The sequence below is a fragment of the Callospermophilus lateralis genome, chromosome 16 (genome assembly GCF_048772815.1).
Source record: "Callospermophilus lateralis isolate mCalLat2 chromosome 16, mCalLat2.hap1, whole genome shotgun sequence".
NCBI classification, from domain to species: Eukaryota; Metazoa; Chordata; class Mammalia; order Rodentia; family Sciuridae; genus Callospermophilus; species Callospermophilus lateralis.
Genome location: NC_135320.1, coordinates 12,366,753 through 12,391,667, shown reverse-complemented (window position 1 = coordinate 12,391,667; position 24,915 = coordinate 12,366,753).

Genomic DNA, 24,915 nt, shown 5'->3' with positions numbered 1-24,915 from the left:
ACTACAGTATTCCGCCTTTTATAAGATGCAACCTTTTTAGCAAAAGAATGCTAAAATAGTATCGTGTTATTAAAGTTGTGAGGTTATAAAAGCACAACCGTGTCCACTGAGCCATTTCACCCTGACTCCAAGACTTCATTCACCTTTGCTATTTCACATGCAGATTCTTTCATCAATAAACTTGACAAGTATATCAATTAATCAATTTATCAAGTATTAATTGAAAATCCAGTATTAAAGGAATTTATTACTGTCTGAAAGTTATCACAGACATTCTGTTATTATCAACCTGAAAAGGCCTAAATAAGGATATCTGCCCCAAACCTCCCTAAAAATAGTAACCAAGTCCATTTTTAGTGTTTATGAAGTTTCTTGGCCCATGAGAACTTTTATAACCAAGTTACAGCCCAAAACCCTCCTTATCTAAAATATGCATGACTAGGGGGAACAGAATGGTCTTAGACTATCTTATCCACATTGACATTTCTATACCTCAGAAGACCCAGCACCTATGAATGGATGGATGCATGCATGCATGGAGGCTCTCAGAAAAAAGAAAAAGGTGGGTGGGGGGAGATTAATGAGACTAATAGTAACAACCTGATACTTTGAAGGTTGTATTTGTCAGCTTTCCATTGTTTTGTCAAAATACTGGAAATAATCAACTTTTAAGGAGAAAAGGGTTATTTTGGCTCATGGTTTCAGAGGCCCCCGTCTATGGTTGGTTGGTTTTATTGATTGGGGAGCCTGTGGTGATGCAGAATATCATGATGGGAGCACATGGCAGAGGAAACTGTTCACCTCATGGCAGCCAGAAGGCAGAGAGAGAGTGCGGGGGAGGGGATATGCCAAGATCCTAATATCCCCTCCAAAGAATATCCTCCGTGACCTAATATCCTTCTGCTAGGCCCCGCCCCTTAAAGGTCCCACCACTTTCCAATAGCACCATGGGCTGGGGACCAAGCTTTTAGTATATGGGCCTTTGGGGGACCCTCATCCAAACCACAGCAAAGGTGGGACAGGAAAGGCAGGAAATAAGCTCCCTCTTCTCTTCAGCAAGAAACATCTAAACTGTACTAGCTGAAGGACACAAAGAAAGGCTAGTGCTATCCCCAATAAATAGACATACACAAACAATTCCCATGTTCAGAGACCCCTATCTTTTTTAGTAAACCATGCCACAATTCATCTTCAGTCTTGGCTGTTTCAACCAGAGGGAGCTGGGTTTGCTGGTAAACACCTATTATTACGATGACTCAGAAGACTGGGGCAGGAGGATGGCGAGTTCAAGGCCAGCCTCAGCAACTTAGTGAGGCCCTAAGCAACTTGGTGAGACCCTGTCTCAAAATAAATAAAAGGAACTGGGAATGTAACTCAGTGGTAAAGTGCCCTGGATTCAATCCCCAGTATCCAAACAAAACCAAAAAAAATCGACCAGAGGAAAAAGGATGAACATTATGTCAACAAGACTTTTATCAGAGGTTCAAGTGTTTAGTGAAGCCACAGAATATACATTCTCCCACTTCTTGCTGATGGGTCCTTATTTTTAAGCCTCTTCTGAAGGAAGATAAGAGGCACCAGCTTACTTGGCACAGGAGCTGGATAAGATCTTTGAACATCAAATCTCCTAAGCATACATTCATGGGAAATAGGACACGTCTGAATGCTCCGGAGCTTAGGAGTGGAAGAAATATTCCTTCTGTGTCCTGGCGGTGCTAGAAGATGCCAGCGATGATATCTTACACCATTAGCCACAGCAACAGCAGAGCAGAACACCACGCGACAGAGATCTTACTCATCTCCATAGCCCTTGCCCTGGAGGAAAGAAAGCACTCAAGGCACTTTGACATTATTACCTTGGAAATAAACTTAGATGGGTTTTGTGCCTTTACTTCCTGAAAGTGAAACAATAAAGTTCATTTGTAAGTGAATGTGAGTGGAATTATCAAATCACATCCTAGGAAAGTAGATTTAGCAATGGGAAGGATGCATAAAAGAGGTAGGTGTGGATGGATAGAGAGGGAGACTGGTGAAACTGACAGGACACAGGGGCTCAAGGACATTGCTACTTCCTCCACCGTTTGCAGGGCCAGTCCTGACACTAAATAGAGGCTCTGTCCACTTGGGAAAGCAGACCTGTTCTGGCTTGGTTCATCACCAGCAAGTGTCCCCATTGAGGATATCAAGTAGTAGGGAAAGTTTTAAACTCCTGGGGATGGAATTTGCAAAAGGAATAACCACCTTTTAGAAATGGTATGATGAAGATGGCGGTGTGAAGCGAGAAAGGAAATCTGTGGGGTTGCACTTCACAAAGATGTTCTAAACCCAGACACTTGGGAACTGAGGGCTGGATGTGGGCCTCAGAGACTTACCTCACCCATGCTCTGTTGCAGGACGAGAGAATGAGGCTTAGCTTGGTTCAGAGTCCTCAGCCAAGTCCAAGCAATGAACATCGAGACCTGGATTCAAATCTCTCAATTCACAGTCTAATTGTATCTCCTTGATTCCAGGAAAAGCCCTAAGGACAGTTTTGAAAGAACATTAAAAGTGTCATTTCTTTTCTGCATATCACACTATGAAAAAGCTTCCAAAAGAGGGCCCTTAATCAAACTCAGCGTTCAGCCTTAAGTGAACTCAGAAGAGCTACTTCAAGCCTCTTATTTTACAAAAGAGAGAGCAGCCCCCAAGCACTTCATTCAATCCTGTCAAGGAGCCACTGAACATCAGAATAAGGACCTGGGCTAGCCTTCCACATCATACCTCTCCATCTGCAACCAGGAAATACTGGCATTTTAGGATCATGGACAGGTATGCCTAATGCTGGAGAACCACAATAAACAAGGCCAAGGTCACAGTTCTGCAAAGTCAAGTACAGAGAAGATAACACATTCTAGAAGATTCAAGAGAGCTTTCTTCCTACTCCAGGTCACTGTGGCTATCCCTTCAAGAGCACTCTGGCTGTTTGAGCGCAGCCAAGGGCTGCTGCTTATAAGCATCATCATCTTTCCTGGGCAACTGGCCATCTTATACAGAGTGAACACTGTCAGTCATAATCACTTGTATATAAATCAGACCCTATGAACATCTGTTTATCAAGAATGATGAAATGCAGACCGTCTGAATCTCAAAAAAAAAAAAAATTCACATCTTCATATCTGTGCTGGAAAAGTTCTCAGATATGTACACAAAAGGAGTTTCAAGATATTCATAGCAGCAATATTCGTAGTATGACCAATCAGGAAAACCTAAGAATGTGTCAAAATATGTATCATTAGTGAAAATAGCTGAATTAACTATGTATTATAAGACAGCTGCTAAACAGATGCAGAAAGATCCTAAGATTAAAATGTCAAGTATGAAAGCCAGTTTGCAGAACAACATGTATAACATGATACCATACGTGGTTTTCCATTAGTACACATGATGAACTGATGTACACATGTAATGCATACAAACACACACTACAAAGAAAACTGAGTTTCGTTTTGGAAAAAGGAGAGAATTATAAATGGGGGTGGTTACAAATCTTTTGCCTCTTTTTAAATTTGTATTGTTACTCTATTCATGTCAGGCATTTTTCCACAGCTGATGATACAAATTTCCATTTATTTTCTAGAATGAACATAAACATTTTCATTTGCTTGCTATCATGAACAGTATAAATAATAGTGAAGTAAATATCCCAGGTCACTTCTTTATAAAAACACGGGAGGAGTGAAACTGATGATTCATGGAATATGGGCATTTTTTTGTATTTTATTTTCTATCTTTCAGAGTTTTTATGTAAAATTTTGCATATTTATGGAGTCCCATATGATGTTAGACAATACATTGTTATTATCTCCATCACCATCCTGTATGATAGCATACCAGAGCCTCTTGCTCTTATCCAACTGTACCTCAGCACCATTGATCAACTGTTCCTCCTCCTTCCCTGCCCCCAACTCTTCCAAGACTCTGGAAACCACCATTCTGCTCTCAGCTTTCAGGTAGGTAGTCTGCTTTTTTAGATTTCACATATGAGTGACAGCATACAGTAAGACTCCTTTTTGTGTTTGGTTTATTTCACTTAACATAATGTCCTCCAGTTCCATCCACAAATGACAGTGTTTCATCCTTTTTCAAGGCTGAATAGAATTTCATCATGCATATATATAAATATATATATACACACGCACACCACATTTTCTTTATCCATTCTTTGGTTAATGAACACTCAGATTATTTCCACTTCTTGACTGCAGTGAACAATGATGCAATGAACCTGGGAACGCAGATGTCGTCTTCACACACAGGTTACATTTTCTTTGAGTATACATTGACCCAATAATGGGATCGCTGGATCCTGTGGTAGTTCTATTCCTAGTTTTTTGAGGATGCTATATTTCACATACATATTTATACTGAAATGTATCACTAAAGTAATCAAAAAATAAATTCAACAGAATAAAATAAAAATAAGCAAAGTGCTAGATGTTGGAATCAAGACATAGGAAGCAAGATGCCAGCTTGGAGAGAGGCAGAGGTGTCTACTCAGTCAGAGACCTGGTCTCACCCGGAAAATGTGCATGAACACAAAGTTAAGCCTTAGGGGGAAACTGCCACACTCCATGCCAGTCCTTCACTCTTCTTGTCACGTTCTCTCCGTCCTCTTCCCCCAGGCTCTGCATTTTGGCTGCTGGTCTTTAACCCACGCTCTGACTGGCCCCTTTGGACATGTTTCTTCAACTTAACCCCAGCACGATCAGTTGATTCCAAGGTGGTACCTGCCCTCCAGCCCAGGACACTTCACACTGTCACTGAAGGGGCACAACTGTTCATTTTCACCCCAGCCCAGTAGATTCTCCCAGACTAAAGAGAAGAATCACTTCCACAGTCCTCAGAAACCAGAGTGAAGATGGATAGCTGAAAATGGTGCTGGCTGAAGCATACAGAAGTCAATTCCCAAACTAGATTAAGTATGCAATTCATAAACAAAGTTAAAAACATGAAACCCCTAGTACTGAGTTAAAGGCCCAACCTGTCCTTGTTCGTGCACTGCTTCTCGTTTTCATCCAGGTCTTGCACCTTCCTGACTCAAGGATTCACTGGATACTAAACCTTCACAATTTGTGTGCCTGGTATCAACAACTAATTATAAAAATGTCCCATCCACACCCATAAACATATGGGGCATTCTCTCTAGTCCCTGAATCACTGGATCCTGGTCAGACCCACTAGGTACACCTAACACAACCCAGTTTGTACAGCTTGCCCCAGAAAGGGATAGCCACTGCCAGAGCTCTGTCTGTCAGCCCCCCCCCCCCCGGGTATAGTTGTTGATGGCTTTCTAACTGTCACAGGGCAATACAGCTGTGGTAAGTGGGGGAAATGGGAGAAAAAGCAATAATGACCAAGGGACTGTTTTCCACTCTTACATCTTTCTTGGTCAGTGGTTCTGTTGATGGAAGTAGTTGGCTTTACAGTGTATTTTGTGTGGTTTCTTTTTATCATCTCTGTAATGTTGGGCCATGATGTTCCTGGGATTCTCCTACCACCTGACTTTGAAGAAGCAGAGTGTTAGAGACCTGCCAACATTCAGGGACCAGACAGTGCCAGGCCTTACCATGCAGCCCTGCAGAGTCCCAGCCTTCAGAGTGTGGGGCCAAGCAAAGCCCTGACGGAGCAGAGCTCAGTCCTTAGGGAGCCTTGCTGTAGCTGTTGCTCATGCCTAACTCCCCCACCCAGGACACCCAGGGAGGAGGCCAAGTGCTTCTGAAATCCTCACAAGTCTTCATGAAGATGCGCTGCCTGGGATGGATACACAGGAGGACCTTTAATCACACACTAGAATTATTTCTTAGCCTCAAGTTAAAAAAAATAATCACAAAATATTAGTTTGACCTTTTCCAAATAGAAAGTGAAAACATTTCTACAGAATCCTAAAAAGCACCTTTGTTCCTGCTTCCATTACCAATGCAAAGAAAATGCCTGAAGAAGACTGAGTTGCCCTAAAATGTCTATCTAACTTCTTTTATAATTAAAATGCACTATATTATGTTCTGTATTTTTTTGGGGGGAGGGGGGGCAGGGAGGTGGTTACCAGGGATTGAACTCAAGGGCACTCAAAAACTGAGCCACATCCTCAGCCCTATTCTATATTTTATTTAGAGACAGGGTCTCACTGAGTTGTTTAGTGCCTCGCCATTGATGAGAATGGCTTTGAACTCACGATCCTCCTCCCTCAGCCTCCCGAGCTACTGGGATTACAGGCATGCGCCCCAACACCTGGCTTATATTCTATATTTCTGATGGCAGGCTCCCCAGTCAAGCTGACCAAGTCTCTTACTGAAGGTCAGCATCTCGAAGTGAGCACAGAAAGCTCTCTTTATACTGATTCCTTGCCCAAGACTCAGTAATAATAATAGTACTGTCTGTAGAGTGAGAACTAGAACTGGGGACACAGTCATAGATCTGCTACTTCAGTAAGCTCCTTGGGTTTTGAGATTACGTCTCCTCTCTAAAAGAGGGCCGATGGTAACACGTTTTCAAATGGCACCAGGAGAGCCAGAGGGGTGACGTGTACTACTAATAGATTTTCACTGAATTCACCATTCCAGACATCACCCGACAGACCTGTTCTCCTGCCAATGGCCACATAGTCTGTTCTGTGGAAATGTCTCCTCCCCAACTCCAAATTTTCCTTTGTGCACCCATTGTGCACGTGTGCTCCCTTACCCAGGCACCAATAGACTCCGTACATAGGTAGAGACATCACCTAAGCCCCTCACACATTCTTTTTTTATTATTTTAATTTTTTGATTTTTTTATTTGTTCTTTTTAGATATACATGACAGTAGAGTGTATTTTGACATATTTTACATACATTCTAACTAGGGTCTCATTCTTGTTGCCTTTTCTATTCCCATCCACCCTCCCTTGCCTTCATTCTCCTTTGCCCTTACACATTCTTCTCATAGTCCTGCCCAAGCCCTTCCCACCTTCCCCTATTCCATACTCCCCCACTCACACACTCACATACAAACAAGCACATACACACCCATTCACACACCCACTCAGCCACATGATAGGCATACACACACATTATCAACAAACACACTCACACTTGATGTCCACACACACTCACAAACACGCATACACACTGAGACACACACTCAAATACACACTAGCACACTCTTACACTCGATATCCATATACTGACATATATACATACACACATGAAACCCATAAATCCATACATGCACTCACATAAATCCATACACTCCCACCCTCACACCTACTTATATACACATATAAACATACACACATACACACACACATTCTGGAACATACACTGAACTACTCAAAGCGTGGCACACAGAATGAGGTCCATCCACTCACTGTTCCTGCATTAAGACAAGTATGGGAATTGGGAGCAAGCACATAGAAACCATCATGGCAATTTTACAGAGTATTTTAATGTTTGTTGAATCCAAGAATAAACTACTGAACTTGTACTTTGCATGTCTACTTTTCAAATTTTATTTTTTAATTATTCATTTTATTGTAATTTATAAAATTACAAGCCTATGCTACATAGACAATTGGAAAAAAGGAGGGGAAAGAAGTTAATCCTTCACCCCAGACAGTATAAGGGGCTCTGAGCGTGCCTCTGGCCCATTTAGATGCCAGCCTCGGGGTCATTGCTCACCCCTAGAGCTAAGCCTTGGATATCTGGATCCCAGAAGGAATTGCCTTTCTGTCCCCTACAAGGTCACCCTCTGTGACCTTCCCCTAGGACTCAGGCCTCTGGGACTGAGCAGCCGGGACCCACTAGCAGGGGAGGTGACCCCATAGTAGGGATACACAGGCCAGATTTCCCAAGAGAAGGGAGAAAGAAGCCAGCCACCAGGTCCCATTCATGAGCACTGTAAGACCTGACTTGGCAGCTGGCAATGGATGGCCCAGCTCTGAGCTCCAGCCAGCAAAGAGTCACTTAGACTGGATTTGAAAAGTGTGAGAAAAATCTGGCAACTCAGAAAAGGGGACAACACACAGAGGGAAGGAAGCTGTTAGCCTGCAGCTGATAAAACTCCAGATTTGTAAAACCTCCTGTCACAGGGGAAACAGTCAGGCGCTGTCTGCCGGGCATTCAGCGCCCAGAAGAACTGGCCAGCCCCTTTGATGTCGCTGCTTCCCCTGGCCACTCCAGAAGCTGAAGCAGAAGGGCTGCCCAGGCCTGGCAGGAAGCACTGCATGGTGATGGCGGGAGCTGGGATGGCTCACTTGCTCTGTATTTACATCTGAAAGGAGAAAGCCCTTCTTCAGTCCCCATTTCACTACAGATTGCCTGGCAAGGACAGCCCTGATACCGGCCCTCACTGACAAGCGGCTTCAAGACAGCTTGAACACATCCTCCAAATGAAGTGTCCTTGTCAGGAATAACAAGGACCAACAGCAGTTTCTTTTTCAATCAAAAAAAAAAAAAAAAAAAGTGCATTAACTTGAGAAACTGAAGTTCACATGTTGGGAACCTGATTGAGGGGGTGGAGGAGGGTATCAAAAATACTGGTCTCTCCTCGCCCCCAAACTTGAGCAAATTCACTCAGGACATGAGTCACTCTTGGAGTACGACAGGGGCTTACAGTGCAGACCATGTTTGGTTTAAAGGAGAAGTATATTCCCTATCTTTAAAAAAAAAACAAAAAAAAAAAACAGTTTTTTGCATCTTAAGCACATGCTTAAAATACATTCAAGGTGCAAAACAGTCACTCAAATGGAGCTTTTTTTCCCCCAGAAATTAGTCACTAACCCACTTCCCAGAGCAAAGGGAGTATATGTTTGCTTGGACCCTCCTTTTTTGCAGAACAAGCAAGTTTCTTACACCAGACAGAGCAAGGTCTAAGTCCATAAGCCCAGAAGTGCTGCTGCAGGGATCCACCAGACAGCGCCACCTTGCTCCACTTGAGTCCACAATTCTGGTCACCTTACTGGAGAAAAGCGCCTGGTTTGTTTCAGACTTTAACATTGGTCCTAAAACTTTGTATGATGCCTTTTGAAGAATTCCGTGATCTGGTGGGAGACGTAAGCTCCCTTCTGCACCACTCCACGGAGGACTTTGGGACTGATGATTTTGGAAGGTCCAGAAACAGCATAATGGGCTTATGCTGCTCAGGTGTCATGAGGTTCCACTTGCACAGTCTTTGTGCTCCCCACGGTATGGGGTGCCTGTTTTCCAGAAGAGAAAGGCCGTGCACTGAACTCTTCCTTTTCTCCTTCCCAATCTAGTAGCCTGGGACATGGGATTGGTTGGTGCCGTCCTGTATTGTGATTTGAATGTGTCGCGCCCCCCGCCCCCGCCACCACCTCAAAGTTCATGTGGCCCTAAATTCAGATCTTGATACTATTTGAAGGTGAGACCTTTGGGAGGAAATTAGGTTTGATGAGTTCATGAGGTTAAGGGCCCACAATGGGACTCATGACTCTAGAAGAAGAGGGAGCAAGGGCCAAGCTAGCACATACTCTTGCCCTCCCACCATAATGAGGCAACAAGAAGGCCCTCAACAGATAACAAACAGAGGGTGATGCTCTTGGACTTCCCAAACTCCAGCACCATGAATAAGATAAGCTTTTATTCTTCACAAATTGCAGAGTCTCAGGTATTTTGCCACAGCAACAGTAGCCAGACCTGACACCCGCGACGTGGATCACGCCGTGCCAGTTGGGAATTGTCAACCTAGTCCCCAGCATGGATCCATCTGAGATGGTCCATCTGAGATGGTGGTAACCCCATCTCCGGTGGAGCTCTAGTCTGAGGTCCTGATCCAGTCTGACAGTGACCTAGTCTGAGGCAGTGATCCCCAGTCCTCACACCTTTAAAACTGCTGATTTTCCGAACCCACCCAAACCTATGAAATTAGACCTCTCTGGGTGGAGCTCAACACCTTTCATTTAACATGTCCCCGGGATCCTTCTTGTAACCAGGCTGGACCACCTGAGGTCCCAGCATGGGACAGCAATCAGTCAGTGTTCTTATAATCCAGGAGCCAGAACACACCAGGCACCAGAGGCAGACCCCCGTGGGCCCAGGCAATGCCCACTGCACCAGAGCACCAGGCAGTCATGAAGGAAGCTGGGGGGTGGGGCGTGGAGACTCTAGGCAGGAGGGCACCTCAAGCTGTGCAGGCCAGTCCCCCAGCAGGCACACTCTGCCTGTCACATTACTCTTTGAAACGCAGCACAGCGTAATCCCCCAGTTCACACCTAGCACGCGGCTTCATATCTCCTTGCACAAATGAAGCATGGAACAGTTCACCTTCCAATACACTGGTACTGCCAGCACATGGGCCTACAAACCAGAAGACCCCACCCAACTGGAGCCCCCTGCAGCAGAGCCGCCTCTTCCCCAAATGAGCTCTCTCATTTGCTCAAACTTTGAACAGGGACCAAGGATTAAGAAATCAAACAAAACCACGCATGTCCTTTTTCTGGGGAACTGTGTTGCATGCTGTTTGGGTCCATTCGAAAGCCAAGCTACAGAAGTTTTTAATTTATTGATGGCTCAAGTGAAAGAGTGGGAGCCACCGGGGCAGCCAGATGCTGGTCTGTTTAAAAAAGGGTCCTGCTGAGCAGTTTCCCAGGCCAAAATCTGGCAGAATCGAGTTCCTGCTTTTGTGTTTTCTGCCTACATCTGCCAGTGACCGGCACCAGACACAGGTGAAGGCAAGACAGGATGGAACGCTCGGGTTCTCTGGGCACTCGGGTGGCAGAAAGGCAGCTGTACCCACACATTTCATCCCCTCGGAGCATCCGCGCACCCTCTTAAAAGCTTTCCTACAGCACACACCTGCACCATTTGAGGTTTGCACACTCTTTAAAGTTGTTACATCATAATGGAAAAAGTTATCACATCCTCTGGATGCCAGATAAAAGTCTTTAAATCCGTAACATGTGGCACATTGGCTCCCTTTCCTATGTGCCACGTCCTTAAAGGAACAGGCTTCGTGGACTGACACTGACCTTGGAGGGGCCTTCCCAGGCTGGGGCTCTGCTGGGCTTCCTCTCTTCCAGGCTCCTGAATATCCTGAGTCCCCTGTGACCCATTGCAGGGTATACACTGCCTATACCAAGGGCCAGTCGTGGCTCTCTCTAGACCTGTTTTCCAACCCATAAAATGAGATTTTAAACTAGATGGTATCTAGGGTTTGTGCAAATTCCAACAACTAGCACCTCGGGTTCTATGTGCAGTCTATTTAATTGTAATGAACACATAAGGTACTATGTAGATGACACCTGGCTCCCACATAAACTCACTTCCCTTTCCCCATCATCCGTGCCAGAGGTGGTTCCTGCATGGGGAGTTGAAGCCTCACCCAGTCCTTCCCACCCACAGCTGCTTGCTTTGCACAGAAGCTATCAGCTGTCGCATGGACGCCCACATACCACAGGAAATGCTGCCCACAGCCACTCCAACTCCTCATCCTCCACACCTGTTTCCTAAAGCGGGAAGCACCTTGCACAGCTTAGGAAGAGATTCGGGAAGTTTATCTTCTGTGCTACAAACACTGGCTGGATATCTACTATGTGTGGCCACCTGCCTCTGGGTGACATGCTCTGCCAGGAGCAGGTGACAAAGTTGAGCAGGTGACAAAGTTGTGCAGGTGTCGACAGAGAGCTCCCTGGGAGCATCTCCTCTGAATATAGAGATTTCAGGAATGGCATTTGCCAAAACTCACAGCACCAGGCCCTCGGTTCTGTGGGGTGCAAATCTGGGCCCTTTAAAGGAAAAACAACGGGAAATAATAAATACAAAACTGCAGACAATATTAAGACCTAGCCGGAACCAAAAGAGAAACCAACAACAACTTAAATGAGTTTTGGGAGAATCAGATTCTTTCTTCTAAAGGCTCTTTAACTAACCAGGAAGACTTACATTGGATAGATTACTGACAGAAAACTGCCTCCTTGCTCCTCACCTAGAACATTTCATACCTCCCAGCATCTCCCATCAAGCCTATGCATGAAGCCCTGAAACCTAAGCTTAATTAACTCCATTGTAAACCTGCCTCTGCTGCCAGGAGAGACTGAATTCTTCCACTGAGATTTTTCTGAGCACTGCAGACCCTGGGCCCTTCCCCCAGAGCCTGCACTGGGCCTTTGTGAAATCGAACTCCATTGCACAGTGTTTACAGACTGCTCAGTGAGTTTCCAATCCACAAGAAAAACAGGGAATCAGAGTATGTAAATATCAGGGTTGCTCAGCTCCATGTATGGTGTCTGATGTCAACCTGAAACAAACACTGAAAGAAAGCAGGCACATGGAATGTTCTCAGGGTCTGTGCATCCCTCCAGCCTGTCGCCACGCGTCCCCTTCCCAACAGTGACGTGAGAGTGTTCCCACTCCACTAACTGCTGCCCGAGGCACTTCTGACTCACATCCACCCGGCTCAATTTTCGGACTAGGGAGGTCTCCAAACTAATAAACTGCTTTGGAAAAATATATACACTCCCTCGTATCAGTTGTTTTCCTTCCAGAGGATGTTACTGCGTGATACAGCTTTAAGTTTTCAACTCTGTCATATTTTCTAAACTATGATCTCTTCCATTTACTTTAGGGGCTGTGGCATTCCCCCTTTACTGGGGTGAAAGCTAAACAATGTGGTTTGGATTTAGTGTTCCCATGCATCACCATGAAAATGTTTGTCTCAGCAATCGTGTCGTTATTGTTACTGGTCACAGCTGCTCTGCCCCCTTGGTTTGTGAACCACACTTCACTGCACCCCTATCCAAGTGGGAAAGGTGGCTCTGTGCCATGAGATAAGAGACTTGTGATGGAATAGGCCAGGATCTGGTGTAAGTACCTCTCAAGCCAGCCAGGGACCAGTCAAAGAAAAACTAGTTCTGATCAACAGAGGAGCAGGCTCTACAGAGCTGCCTTGGAGCAAAATATGGGATGGATGAAACCCAGGGTCCTGTGCCATGAGTCTGCAAAAACCAGACATGGCTTATCCACTCAGAATGATATCCTGAGGGAGCTGGGACCAGGCGACATCTCACCTCTACACTGAAGTATATTAGGGCTCTGGATCTGTTCTTGCACTGACCTAACTTTGCAGACACTGCGTTCTCACAAGAACAGTGTTCTGGGTAGAGATTCGCTTGAGGAGCAGTTCATGATGGCTTTGTGGGTTTCTGTCACAGGCAGGAGATAAACCTGCCTTGTGGTTCATATGCTGTCTATGGTAACAGGTTCCAGATGCCCGGGTCTCTTGGGGCTCTCCACCCTGCTCTCATCAGGCTCAGCTGAAGCCAAAGCCTTGCACCAAACACTTGCAAGATAAGAAAACGCTCCGCATTATAGGCTTTAGGCCAGTTCCTTCCACACAGACACCTGGCTTGATGCCTACCACCCTCTGGGCTGGGCCTTGCTGGGCCACAGAGACCTGGCCTGCCTAGCTTTGCTTTTTTAAAAAAAATAGGAAATAAGATAGATAGATAGACAGACAGACAGATAGATATTAACTAGGGACTCCTTAATTAAATTATGGAATACAACCAACCAATAATCATGCAGAATTAGTTTTATTGGCACGGAAAGAAGTCCACAACATTGTTGTATGAAATATCAGGACACCAGACTATGTAAAATGGTAAATATCTAGCTACATATGTTTGCATAATTGTATATATGCCCAGGAATATTCTAGAACAGTGTGAAACCAGCCAATTAAGACAGTAATCATTTTTAATTTCTGGAATCTTATCTAACTTTGATTTCTTCATTTGGACTTTTATCTTTATCTGTATAGATATAAAAATATATAATACACATGAATTACATAACCTTTATAATGAGCAGTCATTGTAAACCTTAAACAAAGAAAGTTTTTTTTTCTTTGTTTGTTTTGTTTTGTTTTGTTTTCAAAAGGAATGAAGTATGTTAAGACAAAGGCAGCAGGAAAACATGGGGAGAGGCTGGTGGAAGGACTCAGGGTGACCAAGCAAAGTAAGGCTCACAGCCCCAGACAGAGTACCCCCTTCCATCCTGTGGAATATCCTGAGCCAAAGCGGGGTGGAAACTTTCAGAAGCGTAGTTCAATGAAGACTCCAAACCTACTTAAATTCTAGAAGTTCAATTACTTTTGTCAAGTGTTCAAGTTAAAATTTCACAATTTGCATTCCACATTGGCCTCACCAGGATTCTATGACTACGGCAGGAGACTAGCAAGCTCTTCACTGTGGAGTTTCAGTTTGTGGATATTCTTCATTCATTCCCAGGGGCCTCCAATAAATCTAGTTATGATTGCAACTTGTGCTGAAATGTCTACAGCTAAAGACCCAGTAGGAAACCAACTGGCTTAACTCATCCAATCCCTAATGCCCACCAATCCTCTTTCCCAGAGACACCACACACTTTGATCCACAGCTAGATTCTGAGTGCCAGATTCTAGATGGGGATGGGGAGGATAAAGCAGGCCACACTGAGGAGGTCTCAGACAGCTAGATCTCTTTGACTGTCAATGCACACCTTGTCTACAAAGGAACATATTCATTCCAAGCTAAAATGTTCCAAGGAAAGGAAAGAGGAATCGGACCCCCCCTCTTAAAGTCCAGGCCCAGAATTAGCACACCTCACCTGCAATCTATTTTGTGTGTTGGGGGTGGGGAATACCAGAGATTGAACTCAGGGGCACTGGACCACTGAGCCACATCCCCATCCCTATTTTGTATTTTATTTAGAGACAGGGTCTCACTGAGTTGCTTAGTGCCTTGCTTTTGCTGAGTCTGGCTTTGAACTCGTTTGTCATCCTCCAGTCTCAGCCTCCTGAGCTCTTGGGATTACAGGTGTACACCACCAAGTCCGGCTGTCACCTTTCATCTATTTTATTGATCAAAGGAGTCAGTATGGACTCAAAGAGGTCAAAAAATGGTAGTACCTCTTGAAAGAGAGGGAAAGAGATTCCCAGGAGGGAAGACATGGAAGGCTGCCATCATGAGATGAGCTACCACACATAGAGGCTCCAGTTCTCAGGGCCCTGAGTTACCCCAGGTGTCTTAAATGACTCATCCGAAGTAATCAGATGTTTGGAACAAATTTTGCCAGCAACCCTAGAAGACTCAAGTTGGTGAATCACTATTTCTCTAATTCCAAACAGTCACTCGTGTTTTCTAACCCACAGATAGTTGGCGTAAACCCTAGTAACCATGATACTTTTGCAGATGTGAGCAATTATTGACTTAATAGAAATTATAGACCACTTGCTCAGCAATTTTTTTCTATGCTCCATAACAACTTTTCCAAGTATTGCTTTCTTTGCTATCACTTGTCCCTAAATCTGCTTCTATGTGCATAATAATTCCTACATTAGGCAAAAGAGCATTTATTATTTTTTTACAGTTTTCTAGGCATTATCAGTCAGTAGCCAAGCCCTTCCCTTCAATTTTCTCATTCCGTCCTCAGAGCATCCCTTTAAAGGGGCCATTGTTGTCTATGTTTAGCAGATGATGAATCAGAAGTGCATGGTGGTAGAAACATTTAACCAAAATCCTGCAGTTCCTCTAATATTAAGCTAGGATTTGGATCCACACTCTTGCCTCCAGCTTATGCAGCTCCCCCAAAGAATAGCTATTTTTTTTTTTTTTTTGCCTTTGTTCCCCGGGTGGGAATGAGAAGGCCAAAGTAGTAAACCAATCGCTCCTACGTTCCTGAGGTCAATGTGTCACCATCACTGATTTATGGTGGACACAGCTATAACTTCCAGAGTCTTCTTTGGCCCTCTGTCTTCCAGAATCCTTGCCCAGGCAGTGCAAAGAGACCTATGGCCTCAGCCTTTGGAATGGCACACCGCGCCCCCCAAGCCCTGGAGCTGGTTCCCTCCAGCTCCAGACTGCTCCTGGCACATCTCTGGCCAACCAGCTGGGGAATGTGCTCATCAACTTAAAGGAGGAAAGACTTATTTGGGCTCTTAGTTTCAGAGCTCTTAGTCCATAGTCATTTGGCTCCATTGTTTCTGGACTTGAGGGAGGCAGAAATCACAATGGGGAGCACAAGGTGGAGCAAAGCTTCTCACCTCGTGACAGCTGGGAAGCAGAAAGAATATATGATAGAGGCTTCAAGAGAATGCCCCCAAGAATCTCCTTCCTCCAATTAGGCCCCACTCCCTACGTTTCCACCACCTCCCAATAACATTAAATTATGAATCCATCAATGGATTAATCTATTGATGAGGTCAGTACTCATTATACAATCACCTTCCAAAGCCCCCACCTCTGAACACTACCGCATTGGGGACCAAGTTTTTAACCCACGAGCTTTGGGGGTACTTTCCAGATTCAAACCATAACAAGCTCAAGTCTCGCCACAATATAGCTGTCTCAATATAGCTGCAGCACACTGATTGTGACTCCTTTGGATATGAAAGGGCGGTTCTTTTCCTAGTATTTGGAAGAATCTCCATATTGCTTTTCAGAATGTTGCAACAATATGCAGTCCCACTTGGAATGGATGAGTGTACCCTTCTCCCCACATCCTCGCTAACATTTATTGTTACTTGTATTTTTGATAATTGCCATTCTGACTGGAATGAGAATGGAATCTCAGTGTAGTTTAATTAGCATTTCTCTAATTGCTAGAGATGTTGAACACTTTTTCATATATTGGCTGACCATTCATAATTCTTCTTCTGTGAAGTGCCTGTTCAGTTCCTTTGCCCATTTATTGGTTGGGTTATTTTTGAGGGGGAGGGTTGGTGTTAAGTTTCTTGAGTTCTTTATATATCCTGGAGATTAATGTTCTATCAGTGGTGCAGATGGCAAAGATTTTCTCTCATTCTGTAGACTCTCTCTTCACATTCTTGATTGTTTCCTTTGCTATGAAGAAGCTTTTTAGCTTGATACCATCTCATTTATTGGTTCTTAATTTTACTTCTTGCACCTTAGGAGTCTTGCTAAGGAAATCAGTTCCTAAGCCAACATAATAGAGAGTTGGGCCTACTTCTTCTTCTAGTAGGCACAGGGTCTCTGGCCTAATGCCTAGGTCTTTGATCCACTTTGAGTTGATTTTTGTGCAGGGTGAGAGTTAAGAGTTTAATTTCACTTTGTTGCATATGAATTTCCAGTTTTTCCAGCACAATTTGTTGAAGAGGCTATATTTTCTCCAATGTATGTTTTTGGCACCTTTGTCTAGTATGAGATAACTCTATTTGTGTGGGTTTGTCTCAATGTCTTCTATTCTGTTCCATTCATCTTCATGTCCATTTTGGTGCCAATACCATGGCATTTTTGTTACTATGACTCTGTAGTATAATTTAAGGTCTGGTATTGCAATGCCTTCTGTTTCACTTTTCTCACTACAGATTGTTTTGGCTATTCTGGGTCTCTTATTTTTCCAAATGAATTTCATGACTGATTTTCTATTTCTATGAAGAACGTCATTCCTCTTAGAACTGCCTTCATGGTGTCTCAGAGATTTTGATATATTGTTTTACTATTCTCATTTATCACTAAGTACTTCTTTATTTCACTCCATTTTCTTCTGCTATCCATTAGTCATTGAATACATATTATTTCATCTCCATGTGTTAGAGTAACTTCTATTTCTTATTTTATTGTTGATTTCTAGTTTCATTCCATTATGATATGATAAAATGCCAGGTAGTATCTCTATTTTTTTGTACTTGCTAAGAGTTGCATTGTGGCCTATGATATGTTCTATTTAGAGAATGATTTGTGTGCTCCTGAGAAGAAAATGTATTATGTCCTAATGGATAAAATATTCTATATATGTCTAAATTATTAATTATATTTTTTAGTTCTATAGTTTCTTTGTTTAGTTTTAGTTTTGCTTGGAGGATCCATCCAATAATGAGAGAGGCATATTAAAGTCACCCAGTACTATTGTGCTGTGACTTATTTGATTCTTGAAATTGAGAAGGGTTTGCTTGATCTACATAGATGCTCCATTATTTGGGACATAAATATTTACAACTGCTATGTCTTGTTGGTATATAATTCCCTTAAGCAGTATGAAATGACCTTCTTTGTCCCTTTTGATTAACTTTGGCTTGAAGTCCACTTTATCTGATATGAGGATAGAAATTCCTGCTTTTTACGAGATCCATGTGAATGATATGTTTTTTCCCATCCTTTTACCTCCAGTCTGTGGATGTATTTGCTTATGAGGTGAGTCTCTTAGAGACAGCATATTGTTGGGTCTTGTTTTTTGTTTGTTTTTAATTTTTTAAAAAACCTTTATTTTATTTACTTATTTTTATGTGGTGCCGAGGATCGAACCCAGTGTCTCACATGTGCTAGGTAAGTACTCTACCACTGAGTAACAACTGCAGCCAGGGTCTTATTTTTTAGTTCAATCTGTCAGTCTGTGTCTTTTGGTTGATGAATTTAGGCCATTCACAATCAATGTTGTTATTGAGAAATGGTTTTTATTCCCTTTCATTTTTATTCATTTCTGGTTTTTAATTTGAATTATTTCTCCTTTGATTGACTATTCTTCTACTGTAGTTCTTCCCTATGCAGATTTTCACTTTAATTTTTTATTTCTTCTTCATGAAATATTTATTGAGTATGTTTTCTAGTGCAGGCTTTTTACTTGTGAATTCTTTTATTTCATGGAAGATTAATTTTTCATCTGAAGCTTAATTTTTCTAGGTATAGTATTCTTGGCTAGCATCCATTTTCTTTCATAGCTTAGTATATATTATTCCAAGACTTCCTAGCTTTGAGGGTCTGGCTTGAGAAATCAACTGAGATTGGTTGCCCTCTAAAAGTTACCTGTCATTTTTCTCTGGCAGCCTTTAAAATTCTATTCTTTTCTATATATTATTTTAATAATAATGTGCCTTCATATGTGCCTGTTGTAATTTTGTGCATTTGGTTTTGATATATTGTTTTACTATTTGATTTTCTACTTCCTTTGTAAGGTTTTGGAAATTTCCTGATATAATTTCATTGGAAAGAGTGTGCATTTCTTTAGTTTGTATCTCTGAGTCTTCATCTGTCTTGATAAATCTTAAGTTTGGTGTTTTCCCATATTTCTTGGAAGTTCTATTCATGGTCTCTTAACATTGTTTTTCCATGGTCAACTTTATTTTCTAGATTAAATATTTTGTCTTCATTTCCTGAAACTCTATCTTCCTGTGAGCTGGTCTGTTGGTGACGCTGTTCACTATATTTTTTAAGTTGGTTTATTGATTTCTTCATTTCAAGGATTTCCACTTGATTTTTTTTCAGAATCTCATCTCTTTATTGAACTAATCTTTCACTTTCTGTATTTTCTCTCTGATTTAACTCCTTACATTCTCCTTTATCTTGCAGATTAGATTTTTTTTAATTACTTGTTCTGTTCAGATATACATGACAGTAGAATGTATTTCATCACAGATCAGTTTAACTATGAACTTTCTAAACTTCTTTGACATTTTCTCCACTGTGTTGTCAATGGATTATTGAAGCATTTTGGTTTATTTGGGGTAGTTTGTTTCCTTGCTTTATCATGTTGTTTGTATGTCTACCCATCTACCACTATGGATCTGAAGCAGTAGTTTCTACTCTGTGCACTTATAGTGTCCCCAAAGGTTTTCAATTCCTCATGGTTTACGGGGAGACAAATAATAACGACAACCAATTCAAACAACATACAGCTCTAAACCAAATAGTTTCTGCTATGACAACTACAATGTTAATTTTCACAATTAATGGAAGTGATGTGATCAATTATTTTCCACAGGAAAAACAGTAAGTTTGCAAAAGGGTTTGCAATTTTAAATAGTGAATAGGCAGAGAACAGAAGTGATATAGTATGTGATTATTTTGAAGGAGAAGCAGAGAAAATATAAGTAAAAAAACTAAAGGAAGGGTGAAAAATAGTAGAGTTTGGCTGTTAGAAGAAGAAAAAAGAATCAAAGGAAACTGATAAGTGAAAGAAAATATATATATACATGAAATAAAAGTATAAAATAAAAATGTAAGCAAATACAAAACACAACCAAAATATACTAATCAAACTAAATATACTAATCCTAGTTCTTAAAAGCCTAAGCCATGAAAATTAACTTTTTTCAAAAAAAATGCTACAAATGAGAAAAAGAGAGACAAATGTGTGTATGTGTAAGTATCCCTGGACAGAACAACTCACAATTAAACAGAGACAGGTTTGTGAGTTTCATCAGTTCTTGATGAAGGGTTAAGGAATTGTTTCCTTCAGAGTTCAAAAAGTCTTGACTTTCCTTCTCAGCAGTGCTAGGTGGGGTGAGCTGGAGTGTCGTGTCTGCTCCACCCTCAGGGTGGTGTTACCAGAGTGTTCTGTAGGGGGGAGATCCCATAGGCAGGGTTTCTGAAAGTGGGGTTTAGGCCTAGGTAGGCTCCAGGTTCTTTGTTGAACGGTGATTGGCCTAAATATTTTAAATCGGCAGTTTTCAGTCCACACTGGAACACTGTACCCCAGTAATTTCCCCTGGGTTCCACTCATGTGGCAGAGGAGCCAATCCTTTGTCTCCTTCATCATCCACAGACATCCTGGGGTCTCTGATTTACTCTCCAAACTCAATTACTCCCACCCAGGCATCTCCAATTCCTGAAGGGTTACAACCCTCCCAGCTGATCCTGAGAGTTGCTTGAGCCCATGGGGGAGGGAAGAGCAGGTGGTTTTCCATGACCCATTTCCCCTGTGTAAACCCCTCTCCTCCTCTGATTTTCGCCTGGTCACTTAGGCACACTCTGTGTTGTGAGATGTGAGTTGGTCAGGCCTGTATTTCCGACCAAGCTCAGGTTTGCAGGAATCAGCTCCCACAGCTGCTGGCCCCCACTGCGTGGCTACAAAGTGCCTTCTTCCTCTGTTCTCCATGGACAGCTGGGAGAGATGCAGCTTCTTTCCCACACAAGGATATTGTACAACCTGCCTGTCAGGTTGATCCAGCACTGACTTTGATCTCGGATCTCACTGTACCCTCCAGACATACCACAAGCCTCCTAAAAATGCTGGTTCCTTTAATTCCCTTATCCCTCCACTTTGTTTGCTTGGGATGGGGTGGGAATAGCTCTAGCTGGTACCAGTAATGGCAATGATGGCAGGATTTTGTTCTTATTTTATTATATCCAACCTCCTGAGCTCCCAATCTGCTTTGAACATCCAGGATTAATTCCCAGAAAAGTCCCCCCTTTTTTTCACCCACCTGATTGAGAAGCTGTCTATCTGCTTTCTTCATTTTATACCATGGAGCAGCCAGAAAAGCAATCTCCTCTGTTCTGCCATCTTCCCAATTCCTAGTGTTTGCTTTTTGTGTCTCAAAAATATTACCCTAAAATTTTTTTTAAAAAAAATTAATTCTCTTGTATTTTCTGTAAAAGTTTTAAATTTAGATTTTGTGAGTGGTAGAAACTAAAATTTTTCATTTTTATAACCAATTGTTCTACTACCACACCTGGTTTGTAATACTCCCACTATTTCATATATCTGGTTTTCTTATTTGCATACATTTGTTTCTGGACTCTCTGATCTTACCCATCAGTCTATTTGTCCATATCTATCTATAGTGCCCTAATTATTTTTTTAATTTTTTTGTAGTTATAGATGGACATGGATGTTTTATTTAGCTTTATGTGGTGCTGAGGATGAACCCAGGGTCTCACACATGTGAGATGAGTGCTCTACCACTGAGCCACAATCCCAGCCCTTATAATGCCCTAATTATTAAAGCTCTATTAGAAATCTTAATATCTCACATGGCAAATCCCTCTAATTTGCTTTTTCTTTAAAAATTACTTTGGCTATTGTATCAGTAAACTACTGTTCCACAACGAAACATCCCAAAGATTAGACAGTAAATGCAATAACTGTCTAATAATTTATTTAGTTCTCCAAGTCTACAGGCCAGTTATTTAACCTAGGAAGCTATTCTACCAGCTGTTTAGCTAACCTGAACTCAACTGGATGGTTCTGATCCTCCCTGGGCTAGCTCACATGTATGGTCATTGGCTGGGGCAAAGCGGGTAACTAGGTAACCTGTCTTTCATTACCCAGCTGGCTTGGCCATGGAAAAGCAGGGGAGCACTAGAATAATCAAGCACATACATAGTCTCTTGAGTCCACACTGTACTGGCCAAAGCAAATTCTGAGGCCAGCCTAGGCTAAGGAAAGAACCTCCTCTTGCTGTGAGAGCTAGGAGAGCAGGAACTGAAATCATGTTGAAGAGCAACCTACTGTGGTTTTATTGGACCTTTGCTATTCCAAGGAAATTTTAGAAGCATTCTTTGAGATCATAATAATAAACCCATTCTCATATGTCACACCTACGTCCTTATCATTACCTGAATCTTCTCCAATAAAATGATGAATTCCGGGGGACCTCCCTATAACCAAATCCTATACTCCCTCCAGCTTGCTTCTTCAGCTATTTTTATCTCCCCTGAGTTTCTTATCATGGAAATCTATAATTTCTCTCCATTATCTCTTCTGTATTTAAGAAGCTCAATCAGGTCACAAGTGCTCCCCTACTTTTGCACGGCCAAGTCAGCTGGGTGATGAAAGACAAGGTCACAAGTCTGTTCTGTTTGAAGGTCAGTAAGAAGGAAGATTTGAACCAGGTTCACGTAGGAGTCTTTTGAGTTTTTCTGCCAAACCAGAAAGAAGATCTATATTTTGTAATAGAAATGAATGAGCAGATGCAATAACTCCCTCATACGTCCCCAAACTCAGTGATCAATGATGACGTATTCTCACCTGCTATGCGTACACTTAGGTGGCTGAGCCCTGCTGAAGAAAATCACACACTCAAGCCAATTAGGTCCATCCCAAGTTTACGATCACTAACTTTATTTGAACTTCAACACTGCCTGAAAATAATACTGTTTCTCAGGGAAATTTCTCCTCCTACATTTCCCAGTAATTGTTTATATCTTCTCCAGCCCTCAAAACCCACTACCAACTTCCTTCCCATTCTACTCGCATGTCTCCATAACTGTTAGAGAAGGAAAAATAGAGTCCCCCTTAGGAGAATCACATGATTTCCAATCACCAAATCCCAGCCCTGCCAACATGTGTCCTCATCCTTATTCATCCTTTCTCCTTTCAAAATTGTCATCTTTCATCTGTGGACTGAATCTCATTTCTCCCCCACCTCTCATATTATCAATTATCTTCTCTCCCTTGAATTTCAACTCTCTCTATATACTAGCTCCTTGCCATTGACCTTTTAATATGTTCCCAAAACAAATCAGACCCAATTTATCCCCACTCCACCATCTACTGATTCTCCCAAATGCTCAATGCTCAAAGCCTGCCTTTGCTGTCTTCTCTCACATTTCTGCATCCTCCAACTACAGCATCTGCTCTTCACAAAAGCATCACTCAATAATGTCCCTACTACCACCTCCATGTGCTTATGTCAGCGGGTATTTAACATTAACAGGTATTAACATTCAACAGGTGAGTTTCCCCTATTTCTGAAAGACTCTCTTCTCTCATTTCTTCTGGTTGACAGTTTAAACTGTCTAAAAAGGTAAGTCAGGCACCTGCCTATAACCCCAGAGCTGCTCAGGAGTCTGAGGCAGGAGGATCACAAGCTCAAAACCAGCCTCAGCAACTTACCGAGGACCTGAGTGACTTAGTGAGATCTTGTCTCAAAATAAAAATTAAAGGGCTGGGGATGTGGCTCTGGCTCAGTAGTTGAGAGCTCCTGGGTTCAATACCTGGTACAAAAAATAATAAGTCAGAACAGATTTATGTTGAACAAATTAAGAAAAGAGGCATATACTCTAGAATAGTAGATATTCTTGCTATTGCTATGTTTACATTTTCCTTCTGAATTTATTTATGCCTAATAAATTCATCTACTCATTTAAGTTTTGTAACATATAAATGTTTCTCTGTTTTGCATGTAAATATCACTCTGGTATTTCTTTCAAACTCTCAGTTTTTCAATCCTAAAATTATACCTGGCCCTTTAATAAAAGTGGCCCACAAACCACTTGACGGTAATCACTAGAATTAAGGGCGTGATCCATAGATAAACTGAAAGTCCAATTTTAGGATCTGTCCCAAAATTTCAAGAAGCAATTGTGACAACATATGCATCCTTTAAAGAATGGACTCCAGTGTTAGAAACCTCAGATACACGATAAGGAGGGTTTGGAAACACAACCTGCCTACTCAGGCTCTACCAACACACATTCATTCATCCAGGACCTACACTGGACCATATTGGTGGGTCCCATGGGTCAAAATTCAATTGTGTAACAGTGGGAGTGGTGGAGGGGGCAGATAATCCACAAAGGACAATGTGGGATTTAAAGTGACTTTTATGATACCTTTCCTCAGAGTCAACAGAGATCAAAATATTAATCTTCTCCCAATTTCCAAGCCCATCCAGAAAGAAATCTTCAAAACCAAATGTGTGCTTCAAAGCATTTTGAGTTCCTCTGAGGAAAGGCACCCCTAAATTCAAATTATAGAATTTCACCTCTGACGAATTCTTTCTGCCAAATTGCTTAGATATTGTGGGTTGTCCATTAGTCAGCACTAGACTCCTGTATCTTAAGACTAGACTCCCACTTCTTAAGAAATGCCCATTTTAAAAATTTACCTATAACCTCACCAGGGAACCATTATATGTAAAAGGATAAAAGCTGACTCCTTGGACAAAAGAAGTCACATAGACTAATTCCATGATAAGGAAACCTACGGCTGGGCAGGAGTGGAATTCAGTGGAAACTGTGCTTGCCTAACACATGAAAGTCCCTGGGTACGATCCACATGGGGGGAGGGGGAGTGTTAGGTTTACTACTCTATTTAAAATCTGAAGTAAATCAGTTCACCAAAGAAAAAGATGGAAAATTGGAGTGAGGGAAATGGATAGCAATTTTTCTATGTAAAGTTTTGTTTTTACTGTAATATGGTATAATAGGAAAATAAAAATATATCTA